Raw genomic sequence first — 19,161 nt, 5'->3', positions numbered from 1 at the left:
CGCGTAGCTTATTTCACTGCATACGGTCGATGTTCTTCGTTTTAGATTTAGGCGTTTCGGTCTTCGACCGTTCATTTCCTTTTTGTCGTTTGAATAAAAACTGTCAGTTTGAAACCTTTAGGCTCCGGCACACAAAAGCATCTTGTTAATACGGGGAACATGGAACACTTGATTTCTTTGTAACTGCAGCTGTGCCGATTGGTTTGTCAAGTCACGACCATCCTGAGAAAAGTATTTTCATAGCTGTAGACTGTGATTCTTCAGCTTCCATCTGTATAAATTCAGCAATACTGAGAATAAGTCGATTCTCAAAATCATTATCATCTTTCGGGATATCTTTATACCCATACCTCACAATACATCTGTACATATGGTATACTTTTGGGCCAATGCGACCAATAAGATAACGTTCTTCAGCAGGGACAAATGGAACAGGAACTGATTTGATGCACACAAACACAAGTACTCGATGAAATGCAGGAAGATTTGTGACAAAATGTGAGAATATAGTAGGAACCCCTGTGACCTGTTAGAGCCTAGATTTGCCTCACGCTGAAAAGACAAGGTTCTAGGTCCACATCAAACCACGCTCAGCCTCGTAGCTAGTCCTATGAGGACAGGAGAGGGCTCTCTCCGAGTCAGTCTCAGCAAAAGATACTCAATGGGGCTGGAGATGACCAAATTTGCAACTAATTTTAGGATAGGTATTAAGTGCAGGGATTTGATTTGGTTTTTTGAGGGTTTTTGTTGAAAAAATGGGAAAGGAAAATTTGGGCTCGGGCATGAGGCACAGTTTCTTCAGAGGTTTGATTGGGGCAAGGAAGGCGATAGTTTTGATGCTTTAAAGTGAGTGAGATAGATAGATCAGACTGGTGAGAAGCTAAGGAGAGCAAGAGAATCTCAAGAATTCCCCTTAAACAGATGAAAACATGAAAACTTAAAAAAATTCAAAGGCAGAGCATAGCAGTTATGGATTCTACCTTAATTACTCGTTTGTTCAAATTCAGAAGAAGAAGCATAAAAAATGATACAAAAAACACTATATAAACTTACAATTACTCAGAGAAACACACCATCAAAACATAAAGCGACATGGATCACAAACAGTGCTGCAAAACCCTGGTCTTTCCTTAGCCAAAAATGTAGAAGTGAATGTAGAATAGAGTGCTAAACTTTTCCCAAGAGTCCAACCCTGACAATGACTTAGAAAATACATGATATAGACTAGCCCAATCCATTCCCTTGCCTCTAGGGGTTGAGCTCATCATTCTAGTAGCTGTTTCAACCAATTCTAAACAAAGCACTAAAATCTAGGCAGTCAAAACAACTTGCCTCTATAAGGTAGGAAACTGATTCATTCATTAAATTTTAACTTTTTGGAGAATGAATCCTCTAGAACAAATAACTAAGTACCAAAATTACTTCATTTTCATCCAATTACATCAAGATAGATCAAAAATAACATCACAAATCAAAACTAGTCAAACTGGCCGAATTTCTGAGATGGAAGGTGAAAAATTGGGCAAAAAACCTTTGTGCGCCGCGCCAATTTCTGTATGCGTCGCGCCACTTTGATGCTTATTTTGAGGCACTTGATGAAGTCCAAATTGAGCTCAAGTGTGCTTGTTGGAAAGCCCTGCCTGTCTACGTTCCAATCCAAGTGAAATTCCTGAATTTGGTGCCCATTTTCCCATCCAAAACGTCAATCTACCAAGACTGCTTTCTGTGTGTGAAATTAGGGGCAGAGAGGTCATTTTTAGGGTGTTTTTGACCTCCCGAGGACTCAAAACTTGCCCAAATTTCTTGGCCATGCACCAACAATCATGATTTTTCATGAAAAATCCAAAACTATAAACTTTTTTGCATTTGGAGCCTCCTATCATAAGCGCGCGCCATGTGGCGCGCCGAACAGGGAGGCAAAACCCTGTTTTTTAGTGCAAAAAATTTCAAAATGTCAAAAATGCTCCAAATTTCTTGAAATTTGGGCTGTAGGTCCCCCATCAAGTGCCATGCTCAGCCAAAGAAGCTTTGGTCAGTATCTAAAGATGATCAAGCTCCCTTTTGCCTCTTTTGCCTCTTTGATGCCTTCCTCAATTTTGCCTTCAGATTCCTTATTCGTGCCTTGGAACTCATATTTCGTGCCATGTAATGATGTGCCACGCTATTGAAATCACAATCCTTTGCTTTCGAGCTCCAGATAATCGGGTACCATGCTCTTTGAATTGGGTATAAAATCCCCAAAAAGAAAGAGCAACCATGACTGAGGCATGTTACTAATAAATTTTGCTGCATTAGCAAGCTCTCCAGTAGCCTGTATTTCCTCTGTGTTGCCCCATATTTACCATATGCAATATTCTCCTTAATAGTGGTTGCAGAGAGAGCAGGTTCCTGGCTTACAAGTCCAATATTTTGCCTTATCCATTAAATTGATTGATATTGACACTATCTATAAGCACTTCACCAGCTTGTGGATCATAGAATCTATCTATAAGACTTATAATTGTGTACTTCCCACTTCCACACTAAACTATAGTTGTAGTGGTACCTCTATAGCTGCAATGGTACCTCTGGCTATTTCCAGTGAGAACCCTGAAAATATGTGAACATCAGGCTGCGCTGGGTAACCTAAGTGTACATCTTTAAGCTCAATATCACCCTGAATATCCTCAAGTACCAATCCATTTGTATCATATACATCAATCTCTAGCTTTCTATAAATTGTCTCAAACATTTTGTAAGCTACAGCTTGTCCAGCTCCAAAGGAATTTAACCATGTTGACACCTCCATTCAGAACTGCAATGATGACATTAATCACACTCGGCTCCAAAATATCCTTCATGAATGATTAACCGTTATCCATACCAAAGAGTCAATGCAAAGGTGGAGAACAAAATAAAATGTAAGGACCCAATGCCCAAACTAGCTGCCAACCATTGATGAGCAATAGTCTTGTAAGCAATCGCAAGGGAATTTAGATAGTCAGTCACAACATTCTCCTCCCCAATAAAAGCAGCAACCGTGCTAAGTGAACCAACTTCTCCACAAAATTGTCGGCTTCTACATATGCTTGCTGGCCTCAGCTTGACATCTTTGATATTATCATAGCCATAACACTTATTACGACATGCTTGATGAAGATCCCCCTTTGTGCTTCATTTAAGCTCCTCCAAGCTTGAATCTATACTTGTGGAATAAAGAATTTGCAATTTTGAGGAATATTTGAAAGAATTTCAGGCCTTTTTAGCCTAGTGCGCCGCGCCAGTGTAAATTTACACTGGAAAATTTCTCCCAGTGTGCGCGTCTCCCTAGTACACTGTGCCTTTTTCCAGGCGACTTTTGGAGGCCTTCCTGGTGTCCAAATTGGGTTGAGGATAGCGCGTTGGAAAGGTCTTTGAGTCTACTTCTCAACCCAACTAGAATTTTTCAATTTGGAGTTCATTTTCCCTGTCAAAAATTAAATCTCCCAAGACTGGTCAAAATGTGCCAAATGAGGCTGCCTCAAGGCAGAGTGCTGTTGCAGTCAACTTTTTAATGTCTTCCGCAACTCCAAATTGAGCTCATGATAGCTCATTAGAAATATCTATGTGTCTAGTTATCATTTGACCCATAAAGCAAGTCATTTGGCCAACCAAGCTAGGAGAAAATTTGATTTTCCCAAGGTCACTTCAGAGGTGCATCAATTCTCCCGAGGCGACTATATTTTTGACTTTTCTCTAAAACCATGATACCTGTGTAAAACGTGAAGGAGGGTTTTATTCCTTGGCTAGATTTGGAAAAAAACCTCTCTCAGATTTTCCAAATTCATATTTCCTTGCTCAGAAACATCATTTGAGTAAAACCTACCCTGATGTGTGGAACAAGAGATTTGTCGAAATGAAGCGAAATGAAGGGGATAGGGAGCTTCTAAATTCTTGAGAAAATTTTTTGGAAGTAGGGAGGGATGTTAGGAAGTAGGGGAAAGTGTAATATCTGAAATTGAGTGAGGGGAAGGGGTCCAAAAGGGCAAAACACAGGCCTAGCCTAGAAAATAGGGTTTGTAGCAAGAAACTAGGGTTTGTGTGAAAATGAGGAATTTGGGGGATCTCAGTGATGGGAAATGTTTAGTACATTAAGGATAGGGGAAGGTGGATGAACATCAGGATACAAGTTTTGCTAATGATTTGACCGTCCAAGAGAAATTGCCTTCAAAACCCTAGGAGAGGTAAATGACCTTACCTAGGCGCTACTGAAGCATGAACAAGGTGTAAAATGACCCATTGGAACCTGACATGATGATGGCAAACCTCTGAATGATGGTAGACTCAGCTGAATAGTGACATAGACCGACATTTGGACAATTTTGAAAGGAGTGAAAGCAAACCCTACACCTAATGCCTAGTGACCAAATTTTACTTGAAGACTTACTGAAATGATAAAATTTGACCTTGACACCTTAAAATCACTTTGTAAGAGCATGTTTGATCACTGGAGGAAGGCTAGAAAGAATGGCACTAACATTGGATCCAATGGGGTTGGTAGCTCCTTTGAGGTGCCAAGAATGGCAGATCTTTGGGAGAGCAGACCAATGCCTTCGTCCATTGGGCTATGGAGTCATTATTTTGACAAACAACACAAGACTTTGACTAGTTTATTTGACTAAAAATCTGACTAAATTTTGAAATTGAAATGACTGAAAGACCTGACTCAACAGACCAAACATAAATAACTTATGACTGACTTAAAACAAAAGCTTTTGAAAAAGGCAGCAGTCCATCAAGATTTGAAATCACGATGACAACCACCTGTGTTTCTTACAAGACAATATACCATCAAACTATATCAAAATTCCAATGCAACCAATCAAGCAGATGCCTTCTTGATTGATTCTCCTGATCAGATCTTCTGGTCAGCAATGAATACTTGTAACTGGGCATCCAAAAACACAGCTGACCATGATCTCCTTCATCACTGAATACTGCAATAATCACTTTCACCGCTAACTACAATAGATCTGCCATTGTATCCTGAAAAACATGAGGTCTTTGCTCTTGCTGAAAGAGCAAGGTGTCTTTCTCCTTTGATTCTGATCTTTCTTCACACTGTACTTCAATATGTTCCTGGTCCTCAGAAAATTCTGAACAGGTTGATGAGTGAATCTCCTCTTGAAAACACATTTCAAAACATGAAACATATGAAGAGGAATCTGAAAGGGAATCTTGAATAGTCTGATCTTCAGTAGTCTGAATATATTTTTGATCATCTTCATATGATATGATAGCCAGATTCTCATGTTTCTCTTTACATTCATCGATCATAAGAAAAGAAACTTCAAAATATTCTTGAAACCCAATACTATTATTTATATCATCTACCATACATTCATCCAAAGAAACTTTTTCACTTACTTGAACAAAATTCTCATTTTGTTGTTCATGAACTGACTAGATTACCTCTTTATGTAGGCTTTGTTCTGATGACATGAGAACACTCGGATTCATAACTCTGTCTACTTTATTCCAGCTGTTTTCAGCAGCAAAGTTCTCCTTCGTGAGATTCAACACAAGGTATTCTTGGTCATCACAATCTGAATTTGAAATGGGTGACTTAACTTCATCACATTCTGAAATTGAAACTTGACTTCCCGGCATGCTGTCATCTTCTATGGACAGATCTAAAACGACACCTTTTCTTTCGTCACTTTCAGCCATATGGACATCTTCAACCTGCTGATCCATTTCATGTAATTCCTGTTGACTGTCAAGATGCAAAATTCCTTCATCTTCCGCCGTACTAAGATCTTGATCCTGCTGTAAATTTTCCTGATCATCTTGATAAGTATCATTCTCTTTATGTTGCTGAAATGGATTTTTGTACAATGCTTCCATGATTTCTCCATCCATCAAGTCATCATGTCCATAAAAATTCTCAAGATCTTCAATAAAACTATGAATATGGCTACAACAGTCCTGAACTAAAGCCAAGGTTGGTATGATTCTTTATACCTTTCAAAGAATATTGCATGAAAATTTTTTAAACCATAAATAGAAGTAGGTGGCAAACTTTCATACCAAGATCGGGCTTCATCTTCCTGAGTAGCCATAAACATTTTCATCAAACAATCTTCAGGAAAATTGATCTTTAATTTATGCACATGAATGTGAAATTTCACCAGATGAAGAGCAACGTCAATACCTTTCGCATTTCTGAACATAGGCAAATTCTTTGACCAATCTACCTTGGGCATTTTATTTGGAAAACCTGGGATGTGATCTCGGCTCATGGGAGCGTATCTTCTTGCAAACCGATCAATCTTGAAAACCTTAAAGCTACTAATCTCTTTGCAGTGGAGTCACCATGAAGGATTGATTTCTGGATTTTTCAGCGAACGAAGTCGCCAAGTGAATGATTTAAGCCTTCTTATGTCTGGTCGTTGTCCACCATCAACAATTAGATCTGAACTTGATACATGTACTAGGGAAATTAACAAGTTAGATGTCACTTTCACAAGCTATACCGGAGATTGACTGAAGCAACTTTTATCTACTTGCACTAATGCAAAGCAAAAGCGTTTCGAAGGCTTCCTGGCATAACTTCAGGCTTTTTCTGTAGCTTATAAAACAAATGACATCAACAAGCAAACCATTTTCTTCCCCAGTATGGTCGCCACTATGTTGGAGCCTAGATTTGCCTCAGGCTGAAAAGACAAGGTTCTAGGTCCACATCAAACCACGCTCAGCCTCGTAGCTAGCCCTACGAGGACAGGAGAGGGCTCTCTTCGGGTCAGTCTCAGCGGAAGATACTCAATGGGGCTGGAATGACCAAATTTGCAACTGATTTTAGGCTAGGTATTAAGTGTAGGGATTTGATTTGGTTTTTTGAGGGTTTTTGTTGAAAAAATGGGAAAGGCAAATTTGGGCTCAGGGATGAGGAACAGTTTCTGCAGAGGTCTGATTGGGGCAAGGAAGGCGATCGTTTTGATGCTTTAAAGTGAGTGAGATGGATATATCAGACTGGTGAGAAGCTAAGGAGAGCAAGAGAATCTCAAGAATTCCCCTTAAACAGATGAAAACATGAAAACTTAAATAAATTCAAAGGCAGAGCATAGTAGTTATGGATTCTACCTTAATTACTCATTTGTTCAAATTCAGAAGAAGGAGCATGAAAAATGATACACATAAAACTAGATAAACTTACAATTACTCAGAGAAACACACCATCAAAACATAAAGCCACATGGATCCCAAACAGTGCTGCAAAACCCTGGTCTTTCCTTAGCCAAAAATGCAGAAGTGAATGTACAATAGAGTGCGAAACTTTTCCCAAGAGTCCAACTCTGAAAATGACTTAGAAAATACATGATATAGACTAGCCCAACCCATTCCCTTGCCTCTAGGGGTCGAACTCATCATTCTAGGAGCTGTTTCAACCAATTCTAAACAAAGCACTAAAATCTAGGCAGCCAAAACAACTTGCCTCTATAAGGTAGGAAACTGATTCATTCATTAAATTTTCAATTTTTGGAGAATGAATCCTCAAGAACAAGTAACTAAGTACCAAAATTACATCATTTTCATCCAATTACATCAAGGTAGATCAAAAATCACATCCCAAAGCAAAACTAGTCAAACTGGCCGAATTTTTGAGCTGGAAGGTGAAAAATTGGGCAAAAAAACCTTTGTGCGCCGCGCCAATTTTTGTATGCGTCGCACCACTTTGATGCTGATTTTGAGGAACTTGATGAAGTCCAAATTGAGCCCAAGTGTTCTTGTTGGAAAAGCCCCACCTGTATACTTTACAACCCAAGTGGAATTCCTAAATTTGGTGCCCATTTACCCCTCCAAAACCTCAATCTCCTAAGACTGCTTTCTGTGTGTGAAATTAGGGGCAGAGAGGTCATTTTTAGAGTGTTTTTGAGCTCTTGAGGACTCAAAACTTGCCAAAATTTCTTGGCCATGCACCAACAGTCATGATTTTTCATGGAAAATCCAAAAGTATAAACTTTTTTGCATTTGGAGGCTCCTATCGTAAGCGTGCACCACGTGGCGCAACGCACAGGGAGGCAAAACCCTGTTTTTTAGTGCAAAAAATTTCAAAATGTCAAAAATGCTCCAAATTTCTTGAAATTTGGGCTGTAGGTCCCCCATAGAGTGCCATGCTCAGCCAAAGAAGCTTCAGTCAATATCTGAAGATGATCAAGCTTCCTTTTGCCTCTTTTGCCTCTTTGATGCCTTCCTCAATTTTGCCTTCAGATTCCTTATTCGTGCCTTGGAACTCATATTTCATGCCATGTAATGATGGGCCACACAATCGCAATCACAATCCTTTGCTTTTGAGCTCCAGATAATCGGGTACCATGCTCTCTGAATTGGGTATCAAATCTCTGAAAAGAAAAGAGCAACCATGATTGAGGCATGTTACTAATAAATTTTGCCGCATTAGCAGGCTCTCCAACAGCCTGTATTTCCTCTGTGTTGCCCCATCTTTACCATATGCAATATTCTCCTTAATAGTGGTTGCAGAGAGAGCAGGTTCCTGGCTTACAAGTCAAATATTTTGCCTTACCCATTAAATTGATTGATATTGACACTATCTATAAGCACTTCACTAGCTTGTGGATCATAGAATCTATCTATAAGACTTATAATTGTGGACATCCCACTTCCACTCTAAACTATAGTTGTAGTGGTACCTCTATAGATGCAATGGTACCTTTGGCTATTTCTAGTGAGAACCCTAAAAATATGTGAACATCAGGCTGTGCTGGGTAACCTAAGTGTACATCTTTAAGCTCAATATCACCCTGAATATCCTCAAGTACCAATCCATTTGTATCATATACATCAATCTCTAGCTTTCTATAAATTGTCTCAAACATTTTGTAAGCTACAGCTTGTCCAGCTCCAAAGGCATTTAACCATGGTGATGCCTCCATTCAGAACTGCAATGATGACATTAATCACACTCGGCTCCAGAATATCCTTCATGAATGATTAACCGTTATCCATACCAAAGAGTCAATGCAAAGGTGGAGAACAAAATAAAATGTAAGGACCCAACGCCCAAACTAGCTGCCAACCATTGATGAGCAATAGCCTTGTAAGCAATCGCAAGGGAATTTTCATAGTCAGTCACAACATTCTCCTCCCCAATAAAAGCAGCAACCGTGCTAAATGAACCAACTGCTCCACAACATTGCCGGCTTCTACATATGCTTGTTGGCCTCAGCTTGACATCTTTGATATTATCATAGCCATAACACTTATTACGATATGCTTGATGAAGATCCCCCTTTGTGCTTCAGTTCAGCTCCTCCCAGCTTGAACTTATACTTGTGGAATAAAGAATTTGCAATTTTGAGGAATATTTGAAAGAATTTTAGGCCTTTTTAGCCCAGTGCGCCGCGCCAGTGTAAATTTACACTGGAAAATTTCTCCCAGTGCGCCGCGCATTTTTCTAGGCGACTTTTGGAGGCCTTCCTGATGTCCAAATTGGGTTGAGGATAGCGCGTTGGAAATTTCTTTGAGTCTACTTCTCAACCCAACTAGAATTTTTCAATTTTGAGTTCATTTGCCCTGTCAAAAATCAAATCTCCCAAGACTGATCAAAATGTGCCAAATGAGGCTGCATCAAGGCAGAGTGCTGTTGAAGTCAACTTTTGAATGCCTTCCTCAAATCCAATTTGAGCTCATGATAGCTAATTGGAAATATATATGTGTCTAGTTATCATTTGAATCATCAAGAAAGTCATTTGGCCAACCAAGCTAGGATAAATCTTGATTTTCCCAAGGTCACTTCAGAGGTGCATCAATTCCCCCGAGGCGACTATATTTTTGACTTTTTTCTAAAACCATGACACCTGTGTAAAAATTTAAGGAGGGTTTTCTTCTTTGGCCTGTTGTGGACAAAAACCTCTCTCCGTTTTTCCAAATTCATCTTTCCTGTCTCAGAAACATCATTTGAGTAAAACCTACCCTGATGTGTGGAACAAGAGATTTGTTGAAATTAAGCGAAATGAAGGGGATAGGGAGCTTCTAAATTCTTGAGGAAATTTTTGGAAGTAGGGAGGGATGTTAGGAAGTAGGGGAAAGTGTAATATCTGAAATTAAGTGAGGGGAAGGGGTCCAAAAGGGCAAAACACAGGCCTAGCCTAGAAAATAGGGTTTGTAGCAAGAAACTAGGGTTTGTGTGAAAATGAGGAATTTGGGGGATCTTAGTTATGGGAAATGTTTAATAAGGTACATAGAGGATAGGGGAAGGTGGATGAACATCAGGATACAAGTTTTGTTGATGATTTGACCGTCCAAGAGAAATTGCCTTCAAAACCCTAGTAGAGGGAAATGACCTTACCTAGGTGCAACTGAAGCATGAACAAGGTGTAAAATGAGCCATTGGAACCTGACATGATGATGGAAACCCTTTGAATGATGGTAGAATCAGCTGAATACTGAAATAGACCGACATTTGGACAACTTTGAAAGGAGTGAAAGCAAACCCTACACCTAATGCCTAGTGACCAAATTTTACTTGAAGACTCACTGAAATGATAAAATTTGACCTTGACACCTTAAAATCACTTTGTAAGAGCATGTTTGATCACTGGAGGAAGGCTGGAAAGACTGACACTAACATTGGCTCTAATGGGGTTGGTAGCTCCTTGGAGGTGCCAAGAACGACAGATCTTTGGGAGAGTAGACCAATGCCTTCGTCCATTGGGCTATGGAGTCATTATTTCGACAAACAACACAAGACTTTGACTCATTTATTTGACTGAAAATCTGACTAAATTTTGAAACTGAAATGACTGAAAGACCTGACTCAACATACCAAACATAAACGACTTATTACTGACTTAAACCAAAAGCTTTTGAAAAAGGCAGCAGTCCATCAAGATTTGAAATCATGATGACAACTACGTGTGTTTCTTACAAGACAATATACCATCAAACTATATCAAAATGCCAATGCAACCAATCAAGCAGATGCCTTCTTGATTGATTCCCCTGATTAGATCTTCTGGTCAACAATGAATACTTGTAACTGGGCATCCAAAAACACAGTTGACCATGATCTCCTTCATCACTAAATACTGCAATAATCACTTTCACCGCTGACTGCAACAGATCTGCCATTGGATCCTGAAAAACATGAAGTCTTTCCTCTTGCTGAAAGAGCAAGGTGTCTTTCTCCTTTGATTCTGATCTTTCTCCACACTGTACTTCAATATGTTCCTGGTCCTCAGAAAATTCTGAACAGGTTGATGAGTGAATCTCCTCTTGAAAACACATTTCAAAACATGAAACATATGAAGAGGAATCTGAAAGGGAATCCTGAATAGTCTGATCTTTGGTAGTCTGAATATATTTTTGATCATCTTCATATGATATGACAACCAGATTCACATGTTTCTCTTTACATTCATCGATCATAAGAAAAGAAACTTCAAAAGATTCTTGAAACCCAACACTATTATTTATATCATCTACCATAAATTCATCCAAAGAAACTTTTTCACTTACTTGAACAAAATTCTCATTTTGTTGTTCATGAACTGACTGGATTACCTCTTTATGCACGCTTTGTTCTGATGACATGAGAACACTCAGATTCATAACTCTGTCTACTTTATTCCAACTGTTTTCAGCAGCAGAGTTCTCCTTCGTGAGATTCAGCACAAGGTATTCTTGGACATCACAATCTGAATTTGAAATGGGTGACTTAACTTCATCACATTCTGAAATTGAAACTTGACTTCCCGGCATGCTGTCATCTTCTATGGACAGATCTGAAATGAAACTTTTTCTTTCGTCACTTTCAGCCATATGGACATCTTCAACCTGCTGATCCATTTCATGTAATTCCTGTTGACTGTCAAGATGCAAAATTCCTTCATCTTCCGCCGTACTAAGATCTTGATCCTGCTGTAAATTTTCCTGATCATCTTGATAAGTATCATTCTCTTTATGCTGCTGAAATGGATTTTCGTACAATGCTTCCATGATTTCTCCATCCATCATGTCATCATGTCCATAAAAATTCTCAAGATCTTCAATAAAACTATGAATATTGCTACAACAGTCCTGAACTAAAGCCAAGGATGGGTATGATTCTTTATACCTTTCAAAGAATATTGCATGAAATTTTTTTAAACCATAAATAGAAGTAGGTGGAAAACTTTCATACCAAGATTGGGCTTTGTCTTCCAAAGTAGCCATAAACATTTTCATCAAACAATCTTCAGGAAAATTGATCTTTAATTTATGCACATGAATGTGAAATTTCACCAGATGAAGAGCAACTTCATTACCTTCCGGATTTCTGAACATAGGCAAATTATTTGACCAATCTACCTTGGACATTTTATTTGGAAAACCTGGGATGTGATCTCGGCTCATGGGAGCGTATCTTCTTGCAACCCGATCCATCTTGAAAACCTTAAAGCTACTAATCTCTCTGAAGTGTCACCATGAAGGATTGATTTCCGGATTTTTTAGTGAACGGAGTCACCAGGTGAATGATTTCAGCCTTCTTATGTCTGATCGTTGTCCACCATCAACAATCAGATCTAATCTTGATACATGTACTGGGGCAATTAACAAGTTAGATGTCACGTTCACAAGCTAGACTGGAGATTGACTGAAGTAACGTTTATCTACTTGCACTAATGCAAAGCAAAAGCGTTTCGAAGGCTTCCTGACACAACTTCAGGCTCCGTTTGTAGCTTATAAAACAAATGACATCAACAAGCAAACCATTTTCTTCCCCAGTATGGTCGCCACTATGTTAGAGCCTAGATTTGCCTCAGGCTGAAAAGACAAGGTTCTAGGTCCACATCAAACCACGCTCAGCCTCGTAGCTAGCCCTACGAGGACAGGAGAGGGCTCTCTTCGGGTCAGTCTCAGCGAAAGATACTCAATGGGGCTGGAGATGACCAAATTTTCAACTGATTTTAGGCTATGTATTAAGTGCAGGGATTTGATTTGGTTTTTCGAGGGTTTTTGTTGAAAAAATGGGAAAGGCAAATTTGGGATCGGAGATGAGGCACAGTTTCTGCAGAGGTCTGATTGGGGCAAGGAAGGCGATCGTTTTGATGCTTTAAAGTGAGTGAGATGGATAGATTAGACTGGTGAGAAGCTAAGGAGAGCAAGAGAATCTCAGTAATTCCCCTTAACAGATGAAAACATGAAAACTTAAACAAATTCAAAGGCAGAGCATATCAATTATGGATTCTACCTTAATTACTCATTTGTTCAAATTCAGAAGAAGGAGCATGAAAAATGATATGCATAACACTAGATAAACTTACAATTAATCAGAGAAACACACCATCAAAACATAAAGCCACATGGATCCCAAACAGTGCTGCAAAACCCTGGTCTTTCCTTAGCCAAAAATGCAGAAGTGAATGTACAATAGAGTGCCAAACTTTTCCCAAGAGTCCAACCCTGAAAATGAATTAGAAAATACATGATATAGACTAGCCCAACCCATTCCATTGCCTCTAGGGGTCGATCTCATCATTCTAGGAGCTTTTTCAACCAATTCTAAACAAAGCACTAAAATCTAGGCAGTCAAAACAACTTGCCTCTATAAGGTAGGAAACTGATTCATTCATTAAATTTTCACTTTTTGGAGAATGAATCCTCTAGAACAAGTAACTAAGTACCAAAATTACATCATGTTCATCCAATTACATCAAGGTAGATCAAAAATAACATCACAAAGCAAAACTAGTCAAACTGGCCAAATTTCTGAGTTGGAAGGTGAAAAATTGGGCAAAAAACCTCTGTGCGCTGCGCCAATTTCTGTATGCGTCATGCCACTTTGATGCTGATTTTGAGGCACTTTATGAAGTTCAAATTGAGCCCAGGTGTTCTTTTTGGAAAGCTCTGCCTGTCTACTTTCCAACCCAAGTGGAATTCCTGAATTTGGTGCCCATTTGCCCCTCCAAAACCTCAATCTCCCAAGACTGCGTTTTGTGTGTGAAATTAGGGGTAGAGAGGTCATTTTTAGGGTGTTTTTGACCTCCTAAGGACTCAAAAGTTGCCAAAATTTCTTGGCCATGCACCAACAGTCATGATTTTTCATGAAAAATCCAAAACTATAAACGTTTTTTCATTTTGAGCCTCCTATCATAAGCGCGTGCCACGTGGCGCGGCGCACAGGGAGGCAAATCCCTGTTTTTTAGTGCAAAAAATTTCAAAATGTCAAAAATGCTCCAAATTTCTTGAAATTTGGGCTGTAGGTCCCCCATCAAGTGCCATGCTCAGCCAAAGAAGCTTCGGTCAATATCTGAAGACAATCAAGCTCCCTTCTGCCTCTTTTGCCTCTTTGATGCCTTCCCCAATTTTGCCTTCAGATTCCTTATTCATGCCTTGGAACTCATATTTCGTGCCATGTACTGATGGGCCACGCAATCGCAATCACAATCCTTTGCTTTTGAGCTCCAGATAATCAGGTACCATGCTATCTGAATTGGGTATCAAATCCCCGAAAAGAAAAGAGCAACCATGACTGAGGCATGTTACTAATAAATTTTTCCGCATTAGCAAGCTCTCCAGTAGCCTGTATTTCCTCTGTGTTGCCCCATCTTTACCATATGCAATATTCTCCTTAATAGTGGTTGCAGAGAGAGCATGTTCCTGGCTTACAAGTCCAATATTTTTCCTTATCCATTAAATTGATTGATATTGACACTATCTATAAGCACTTCACCAGCTTGTGGATCATAGAATCTATCTATAAGACTTATAATTGTGGACTTCCCACTTCCACTCTCAACTATAGTTGTAGTGGTACCTCTATAGCTGCAATGGTACCTTTGGCTATTTCCAGTGAGAAACCTGAAAATATGTGAACATCAGACCGCGCTGGTTAACCTAAGTGTACATCTTTAAGCTCAATATCACCCTGAATATCCTCAAGTACCAATCCATTTGTATCATATACATCAATCTCTAGCTTTCTATAACTTGTCTCAAACATTTTGTAAGCTACATCTTGTCTAGCTCCAAAGGCATTTAACCATGGTGACGCCTCCATTCAGAGCTACAATGATGACATTAATCACACTCGGCTCCAGAATATCCTTCATGAATGATTAATCGTTATCCATACCAAAGAGTCAATGCAAAGGTGGAGAACAAAATAAAATGTAAGGACCCAATGCCCAAACTAGCTGCCAACCATTGATGAGCAATAGCCTTGTAAGCAATCGCAAGGGAATTTCCATAGTCAGTCACAACATTCTCCTCCCCATTAAAATCAGCAACCATGCTAAATGAACCAACTTCTCCACAACATTGCCGGCTTCTACATATGCTTGCTGGCCTTAGCTTGACATCTTTGATATTATCATAGCCATAGCACTTATTACGACATGCTTGATGAAGATCCCCCTTTGTGCTTCAGTTCAGCTCCTCCAAGCCTGAATCTATACTTGTGGAATAAAGAATTTTCAATTTTGAGGAAGATTTGAAAGAATTTCAGGCCTTTTTAGCCCAGTGCGCCGCGCCAGTGTAAATTTACACTGGAAAATTTCTCCCAGTGCACCGCGCCTCCCTAGTGCGCTACGCCGTTTTCTAGGTGACTTTTGGAGGCCTTCCTGGTGTCCAAATTGGATGTAGGATAGCTCGTTGGAAAGATCTTTGAGTCGAATTTCCAACCCAACTAGAATTTTTCAATTTGGAGTTCTTTTTCCCTATCAAAAATCAAATCTCCCAAGACTGGTCAAAATGTGCCAAATGAGGCTGCCTCAAGGCAGAGTGCTGTTGCAGTCAACTTTTGAATGCCTTCCTCAACTCGCAATTGAGCTCATGATAGCTAATTAGAAATATATATGTGTCTAGTTATCATTTGACTCATCAAGCAAGTCATTTGGCCAACCACGCTAGGAGAAAACTTGATTTTCCCAAGGTCACTTCAGAGGTGCTTCAATTCTCCTGAGGCGACTATATTTTTGACTTTTCTCTAAAACCATGACACCTGTGTAAAAAGTGAAGGAGGTGTTTCTTCCTTGGCCTGTTGTGGACAAAAACCTCTCTCCGGTTTTCCAAATTCATCTTTCCTTGGTCAGAAACATCATTTGAGTAAAACTTACCCCGATGTGTGGAACAAGAGATTTGTCGAAATGAAGCGAAATGATAGGGATAGGGAGCTTCTAAATTCTTTAGGAAATTTTTGGAAGTAGGGAGGGATGTTAGGAAGTAGGGGAAAGTGTAATCTCTGAAATTGAGTGAGGGGAAGGGGTCCAAAAGGGCAAAACACAGGCCTAGCCTAGAAAATAGGGTTTGTAGCAAGAAACTAGGGTTTGTGTGAAAATGAGGAATTCAGTGGATCTCAGTGATGGGAAACGTTTAATAAGATACATTAAGGATAGGGGAAGGTGGATGAACATCAGTATACAAGTTTTGTTGATGATTTTACCGTCCAAGAGAAATTGCCTTCAAAATCCTAGGAGAGGGAAATGACCTTACCTAGGCGCAATTGAAGCATGAACAAGGTGTAAAATGACCCATTAGAACCTGAAATGATGATGGCAACCCTCTGAATGATGGTAGACTCAGTTGAATACTGACATAGACCGACATTTGGACAACTTTGAAAGGAGTGAAAGCAAACCCTACACCTAATTCCTAGTGACCAAATTTTACTTGAAGACTCACTGAAATGATAAAATTTGACCTTGACACCTTAAAATCACTTTGTAAGAGCATGTTTGATCACTGTAGGAAGGCTGGAAAGATTGACACTAACATGACCAATTCGGTATAGATTAATCCAATACCAGGAACCCGCACAATTCCAAGGCTTGGTCCAAGTGTGAGAATCCATTTCATAGAAACCTTGTTTTGTAAGTCAAACATGTATTTTCTCCGTGTACCATAATGCCATACATACATGACAACCATAAATATTGCTGCCAAAGCAAGAGGAGCCCAGCCTCCCTGTGGCACCTTCATAACAGAGGCTGAGAGGTAGGATCCTTCAATCCATCCAAAGAAGAGAAGAAAAGCAATAGCCCATACAAAATTCTTTCACCATACAATGATTATAACAAGTGACATAAGGCATGTTGTCACAAACATAACAGTGATAGCAGCAATTCCATAAGCATTCCCAATTAAGGTGGTATCCCTGAATCCTACAGTGATGGCAAGGCATAGAACCAAGAGAATCCAATTTATTTCTGGTATGTAAATTCGACCACAGATATGCCTCGAAGTGTGGACTATCTTGATACGTGGAAAACAACCCAAAGCATGGCATTGCTTGATGATTGAAAAGGTCGCTGAAATAACAGCCTGGCTTCCAACAATAGCAGCAAGGGTGGCCACTACAAACACAGGCCAAAAAACACGCTCAGGTATTGAATCGTAGAAAGTTCTGTCAACAGAATGAAATTTTTTCGAAAGAAAGGTAGCTTGTCCCATGTAAGAGAGTATCAGACATGGATAGACAACTCCTGCAAAGGCAATCCGGATGGAAAAAGGAGTGAAGTGTCCAAGATCTGCAAACATCGCCTCTGTACCTGTAATACATAGGAGTATCCCTCCGAGAGAAATCCATTTATCTTTACCATTATTCTGAAAAAAACTTGTATGCATAATAAGGAGAGAGGGCACGTAATATACTAGGATTCCAATAAACAACATTGTATATGCCAACTGCGCAGATGCAGAATAGCCAAGCAATCACAATAGGTGCAAATGTAAAGGCCACCCTATGAGTGCCAAAATGCTGCAGAGCAAAAAGGCCAATCAATATAATGCAGGCAAGAACCACCACCACACTATCAGGAAGCTTTGAAGTGCGTACTTGAAGTCCAGATACTGATGAGAGAACAGATATTGCAGGCGTGAGAACACCATCACCTATTACCATGGAAGTGCCTAGTAAAACCACAACCAGTAAACCTGTGCGCAGTCTTCTATGCTTTTCCAGAAATCTCTTCAAAGGAGAGGTTCCTGTATTCTGAGCTGTCTGCCGTGTATTATAATATGTAGAAACTTCCTCATCAGCTGCTTGCTGATTTGGAATCAAACTCAACTTCACATGTCTACAAAGAAGTGAATACAATGCAAATGTTCCCCTTTCACCATTGTCGCTTGCACTCAAAACTATGACAACATACTTAACAACAGGGATTAAGGTCAACGTCCAAAAGATTAATGAAAAGACCCCAAAGACTGTATCTTCACTCATATAGTTACCCAACTTTCCATCAAAAGTACTTTTATAGACATATAGTGGGGATGTGCTCAAATCACCATAAACCACCCCAAAGCTTTCGTATGCCAATAGCAAAGTTGATTTGTAGTACATCACCCGAGAAACCTGGAACAAATATATCTGGCTCGATTGATAACCTCTGAAAATGAGGCACCCTTGGACCAATGGACGGGTTGTTGACTCAACATACTGCTCTATATCAACCTCTAACCTGCACTCACGCTGCACCTGTGCAATCCACCGTGCACTATCCTGAAGTTGACGTAATGGCTTCACAAGCTCATTAGTCAAATGTATTTGTTCAGATGATTTATCGTATGGAATGAAACAGCTTGCAAGTGCTGCTGTTTGATGATGATCCAGCTCATTGAATGTGCCATTGAACATCAACTCTGTCACAAGAAGTTCATCCCCTGTGTCAATGAGACATGTAGCCCGACCTTTCACTTGCACCACACCATCAGAATCAATGTGTCCAAGTCGCTTAAGCACTCTTGAGCGATTTTTTAACTCTTCCCTAAATTTGTGAAGCTGAGAGTCACGCATTTTCATTCGAAGTTGTTGAGCTGCACTATTTAATTCTGCTTTTCTTTGAAAAGACCTCAACTGGTGTTCATCCTGTTCAGACTTATGACAGGGATGAGCAAGCAACTTTTGCTCCAATGCTTTCAACTTCTGGTAGTGCCTTATCATGTTGAAACTGATGGAAACCATTCAATTTCAAATTGTCCCTCGGCGCGACTCATTAAATTTCAAATAGCTCAACCTGAAGGTACTAACTAACGGTGCGGGTTTTCCCAAGATCATTTCTTTGCAAGTCTTCATGTCCAGCTGTTCATCAATCATAATAATACAAATGCCATGTCCATCTGTCTAGAATAATTTTGTCTTCACGTATCACTAAAATCGCTGGTTTTTGCGGCGATCTCCACAAAGGCAATACTCAGGTGTGC

General features: G+C 39.7%; 1 pseudogene across 1 annotated transcript; it reads right to left on the bottom strand.

Annotated features, from left to right (window-relative positions):
- Positions 1-211: 211 nt before the first annotated feature.
- LOC149186910 (putative potassium transporter 2 pseudogene) lies at positions 212-18,901 on the bottom strand (annotated as a pseudogene). Its single transcript, XR_016255571.1, has 2 exons — positions 16,738-18,901; positions 212-526 (listed from the first exon to the last, which is right to left on the bottom strand). The product of XR_016255571.1 is annotated as a putative potassium transporter 2 pseudogene (transcript).
- Positions 18,902-19,161: the final 260 nt, after the last annotated feature.

This window comes from Pinus tabuliformis, chromosome 3_1, assembly GCF_031772625.1.
Source record: "Pinus tabuliformis cultivar Carrire ecotype Pingquan chromosome 3_1, CPIR1, whole genome shotgun sequence".
Lineage (NCBI taxonomy): Eukaryota > Viridiplantae > Streptophyta > Pinopsida > Pinales > Pinaceae > Pinus > Pinus tabuliformis.
The sequence above is the reverse complement of the archived record's forward strand: the minus strand, read 5'-3'. Positions and strand labels throughout refer to the sequence as shown.